Raw genomic sequence first — 6,000 nt, 5'->3', positions numbered from 1 at the left:
GCAAAAAAAGTCAAAATTTTTTTCGACCTCAAAATGTCATAAAAAACGTCATAGTATAGTAAGGCGTTTTTTCGGGCAAAAAAAGTCAAAATTTTTTTCGACCTCAAAATGTCATAAAAAACGTCATAGTATAGTATGTCGTCAAAATCGGACAAAAAAAGTCAAAAATTTTTTTGACCTCAAAATGTCATAAAAAACGTCATAGTATAGTAAGGCGTCAAAATCGGACAAAAAAAGTAAAAAAAATTTTTGACCTCAAAATGTCATAAAAAACGTCATAGTATAGTATGGCGTTTTTTTCGGGCAAAAAAAGTCAAAATTTTTTTCGACTTCAAAATGTCATAAAAAACGTCATAGTATAGTATGCCGTCAAAATCGGACAAAAATAGTCAAAATATTTTTCGACTTCAAAATGTCATAAAAAACGTCATAGTATAGTATGTCGTCAAAATCGGACAAAAAAAGTCACAATTTTTTTTGACCTCAAAATGTCATAAAAAACGTCATAGTATAGTATGGCGTTTTTTTCGGGCAAAAAAAGTCAAATTTTTTTTCGACCTCAAAATGTCATAAAAAACGTCATAGTATAGTATGGCGTTTTTTCGGGCAAAAAAAGTCAAATTTTTTTTCGACTTCAAAATGTCATAAAAAACGTCATAGTATAGTATGGCGTCAAAATCGGACAAAAAAAGTCAAATTTTTTTTCGACCTCAAAATGTCATAAAAAACGTCATAGTATAGTATGGCGTCAAAATCGGACAAAAATAGTCAAAATTTTTTTCGACTTCAAAATGTCATAAAAAACGTCATAGTATAGTATGTCGTCAAAATCGGACAAAAAAAGTCACAATTTTTTTTGACCTCAAAATGTCATAAAAAACGTCATAGTATAGTATGGCGTTTTTTTCGGGCAAAAAAAGTCAAAATTTTTTTCGACCTCAAAATGTCATAAAAAACGTCATAGTATAGTATGGCGTTTTTTTCGGGCAAAAAAAGTCAAACTTTTTTTCGACCTCAAAATGTCATAAAAAACGTCATAGTATAGTATGGCGTTTTTTTCGGGCAAAAAAAGTCAAAATTTTTTTCGACCTCAAAATGTCATAAAAAACGTCATAGTATAGTAAGGCGTTTTTTCGGGCAAAAAAAGTCAAAATTTTTTTCGACCTCAAAATGTCATAAAAAACGTCATAGTATAGTATGTCGTCAAAATCGGACAAAAAAAGTCAAAAATTTTTTTGACCTCAAAATGTCATAAAAAACGTCATAGTATAGTAAGGCGTCAAAATCGGACAAAAAAAGTAAAAAAAATTTTTGACCTCAAAATGTCATAAAAAACGTCATAGTATAGTATGGCGTTTTTTTCGGGCAAAAAAAGTCAAAATTTTTTTCGACTTCAAAATGTCATAAAAAACGTCATAGTATAGTATGCCGTCAAAATCGGAGAAAAAAAGTCAAAAAAATTTTTGACCTCAAAATGTCATAAAAAACGTCATAGTATAGTATGGCGTTTTTTCGGGCAAAAAAAGTCAAAATTTTTTTCGACTTCAAAATGTCATAAAAAACGTCATAGCATAGTATGGCGTCAAAATCGGACAAAAAAAGTCAAAATTGTTTTTGACCTCAAAATGTCATAAAAAACGTCATAGTATAGTAAGGCGTCAAAATTGGACAAAAAAAGTCAAAATTTTTTTTTACCTCAAGATGTCATAAAAAACGTCATAGCATAGTATGCCGTTTTTTTCAGGCAAAAAAAGTCTAATTTTTTTTCGACCTCAAAATGTCATAAAAAACGTCATAGTATAGTATGGAGTTTTTTTCGGGCAAAAAAAGTCAAAATTTTTTTCGACCTCAAAATGTCATAAAAAACGTCATAGTATAGTATGACGTTTTTTTCGGGCAAAAAAAGTCAAAAATTTTTTCGACTTCAAAATGTCATAAAAAACGTCATAGTATAGTATGGTGTCAAAATCGGACAAAAAAAGTCAAATTTTTTTTCGACCTCAAAATGTCATAAAAAACGTCATAGTATAGTATGGCGTCAAAATCGGACAAAAAAAGTCAAATTTTTTTTCGACCTCAAAATGTCATAAAAAACGTCATAGTATAGTATGCCGTCAAAATCGGACAAAAAAAGTCAAAAATTTTTTTGACCTCAAAATGTCATAAAAAACGTCATAGTATAGTATGGCGTCAAAATCGGACAAAAAAAGTAAAAAAAATTTTTGACCTCAAAATGTCATAAAAAACGTCATAGTATAGTATGGCGTTTTTTTCGGGCAAAAAAAGTCAAAATTTTTTTCGACTTCAAAATGTCATAAAAAACGTCATAGTATAGTATGCCGTCAAAATCGGACAAAAAAAGTCAAAAATTTTTTTGACCTCAAAATGTCATAAAAAACGTCATAGTATAGTATGGCGTCAAAATCGGACAAAAAAAGTAAAAAAAAATTTTTGAACTCAAAATGTCATAAAAAACGTCATAGTATAGTATGGCGTTTTTTTCGGGCAGAAAAAGTCAAAATTTTTTTCGACTTCAAAATGTCATAAAAAACGTCATAGTATAGTATGTCGTCAAAATCGGACAAAAAAAGTCAAAAAATTTTTTGACCTCAAAATGTCATAAAAAACGTCATAGTATAGTATGGCGTTTTTTTCGGGCAGAAAAAGTCAAAAATTTTTTCGACCTCAAAATGTCATAAAAAACGTCATAGTATAGTATGGCGTTTTTTTCGGGCAAAAAAAGTCAAAATTTTTTTCGACTTCAAAATGTCATAAAAAACGTCATAGTATAGTATGTCGTCAAAATCGGACAAAAAAAGTCAAAAAAATTTTTGACCTCAAAATGTCATAAAAAACGTCATAGTATAGTATGGCGTTTTTTTCGGGCAGAAAAAGTCAAAAAAATTTTCGACCTCAAAATGTCATAAAAAACGTCATAGTATAGTATGGCGTCAAAATCGGACAAAAAAAGTAAAAAAAATTTTTGACCTCAAAATGTCATAAAAAACGTCATAGTATAGTATGGCGTTTTTTTCGGGCAAAAAAAGTCAAAATTTTTTTTGGCCTCAAAATGTCATAAAAAACGTCATAGTATAGTATGTCGTCAAAATCGGACAAAAAAAGTCAAAAATTTTTTTGACCTCAAAATGTCATAAAAAACGTCATAGTATAGTATGGCGTCAAAATCGGACAAAAAAAGTAAAAAAAATTTTTGACCTCAAAATGTCATAAAAAACGTCATAGTATAGTATGGCGTTTTTTTCGGGCAAAAAAAGTCAAAATTTTTTTCGACTTCAAAATGTCATAAAAAACGTCATAGTATAGTATGGCGTCAAAATCGGACAAAAAAAGTCAAAAATTTTTTTGACCTCAAAATGTCATAAAAAACGTCATAGTATAGTATGGCGTCAAAATCGGACAAAAAAAGTAAAAAAAAATTTTGACCTCAAAATGTCATAAAAAACGTCATAGTATAGTATGGCGTTTTTTTCGGGCAAAAAAAGTCAAAATTTTTTTCGACCTCAAAATGTCATAAAAAACGTCATAGTATAGTATGGCGTTTTTATCGGGCAAAAAAAGTCAAAATTTTTTTCGACCTCAAAATGTCATAAAAAACGTCATAGTATAGTATGGCGTTTTTTGCGGGCAAAAAAAGTCAAAATTTTTTTCGACCTCAAAATGTCATAAAAAACGTCATAGTATAGTATGGCGTTTTTTTCGGGCAAAAAAAGTCAAAATTTTTTTCGACCTCAAAATGTCATAAAAAACGTCATAGTATAGTATGGCGTTTTTTTCGGGCAAAAAAAGTCAAAATTTTTTTCGACCTCAAAATGTCATAAAAAACGTCATAGTATAGTATGGCGTTTTTATCGGGCAAAAAAAGTCAAAATTTTTTTCGACCTCAAAATGTCATAAAAAACGTCATAGTATAGTATGGCGTTTTTTTCGGGCAAAAAAAGTCAAAATTTTTTTCGACCTCAAAATGTCATAAAAAACGTCATAGTATAGTAAGGCGTTTTTTCGGGCAAAAAAAGTCAAAATTTTTTTCGACCTCAAAATGTCATAAAAAACGTCATAGTATAGTATGTCGTCAAAATCGGACAAAAAAAGTCAAAAAATTTTTTGACCTCAAAATGTCATAAAAAACGTCATAGTATAGTAAGGCGTCAAAATCGGACAAAAAAAGTCAAAAAAATTTTTGACCTCAAAATGTCATAAAAAACGTCATAGTATAGTATGGCGTTTTTTTCGGGCAAAAAAAGTCAAAATTTTTTTCGACTTCAAAATGTCATAAAAAACGTCATAGTATAGTATGCCGTCAAAATCGGACAAAAAAAGTCAAAAAAATTTTTGACCTCAAAATGTCATAAAAAACGTCATAGTATAGTATGGCGTTTTTTTCGGGCAAAAAAAGTCAAAATTTTTTTCGACCTCAAAATGTCATAAAAAACGTCATAGTATAGTATGGCGTTTTTATCGGGCAAAAAAAGTCAAAATTTTTTTCGACCTCAAAATGTCATAAAAAACGTCATAGTATAGTATGGCGTCAAAATTGGACAAAAAAAGTCAAAATTTTTTTTGACCTCAAAATGTCATAAAAAACGTCATAGTATAGTATGGCGTCAAAATCGGCCAAAAAAAGTCAAAAATTTTTTCGACCTCAAAATGTCATAAAAAACGTCATAGTATAGTATGGCGTTTTTTTTCGGGCAAAAAAAGTCAAAATTTTTTTCGACCTCAAAATGTCATAAAAAACGTCATAGTATAGTATGGCGTCAAAATCGGACAAAAAAAGTCAAAATTTTTTTCGGCCTCAAAATGTCATAAAAAACGTCATAGTATAGTATGGCGTTTTTTTCGGGCAAAAAAAGTCAAAATTTTTTTCGACCTCAAAATGTCATAAAAAACGTCATAGTATAGTATGGCGTTTTTTTTCGGGCAAAAAAAGTCAAAATTTTTTTCGACCTCAAAATGTCATAAAAAACGTCATAGTATAGTATGCCGTCAAAATCGGACAAAAAAAGTCAAAATTTTTTTCGGCCTCAAAATGTCATAAAAAACGTCATAGTATAGTAAGGCGTCAAAATCGGACAAAAAATGTGAAAAAAATTTCTGACCTCAAAATGTCCTAAAAAACGTCATAGTATAGTAAGGCGTCAAAATTTTATTATTTCTGTGTTTATAGCAAAGTAAAACAATTGTTTTTACAATCTGATAAAATTAAGTTTTAGGAAATAGGTGAAGTAGGTGCAAAAATGCTGGGTTTGACATAAATGTGTTTCAGGGAAATGGAAGATGCAGTAAGATGAAGGGAACAGAGCCAAAATAATAGAATTAATTCACAGAGGTTTGTGCATGAGAAGAATCCAGTGTTGCTTTATTTCTTTTCACTAGATGGCCTCTACAAGACCAGTTTTATTTAAGAAATGCAAATGCGACATCACACCAAGAAAAACAATGTCACATTCTCATAAAGCGCTCTTGGCATGAACAAACAGCAACATTGACAATAAATAAAATGTTGGCGAACAAAATAAAACTTTGTGAACAAAGAATACTCAGGATTGCATAAACAAAACAAAAATAGACAAAATGTACTTGGCACAAATTAAATAAACTTAAGTCATTTTCAGATTGAGTGAACCTACTCTATGTCCATTGCTTTGTGAATCTGATTGTCCTTCACAGTTAGCATTGAGTATGTGCGTGTACTGTACAAAATAGACACAGATGGCTGATGGAACCAAAATAGACTAATTCCAACAAAATGTCAGTACTCAACATCTTACTTTGTCAGTACCTTGACCTTCATAGTCACACTCCCAGGTGGCCTTTTGCTGCATATTTTTGTACTAAACAAAACTGCAGGTACATGTGCAAGAAACCATTGTCACAATGCAAAGCCAATATATATGCAGTTATATGCAAGGACAAGTATTCTAAGTTACCAGTGATTTTTGATTTGAGTTCAGTACAGGTGCTTGACATATGTTTTAATTT

This window comes from Toxotes jaculatrix, chromosome 18 (genome assembly GCF_017976425.1).
Source record: "Toxotes jaculatrix isolate fToxJac2 chromosome 18, fToxJac2.pri, whole genome shotgun sequence".
In the NCBI taxonomy this organism is placed as follows: domain Eukaryota; kingdom Metazoa; phylum Chordata; class Actinopteri; family Toxotidae; genus Toxotes; species Toxotes jaculatrix.
This window is presented reverse-complemented; position numbering follows the sequence as displayed.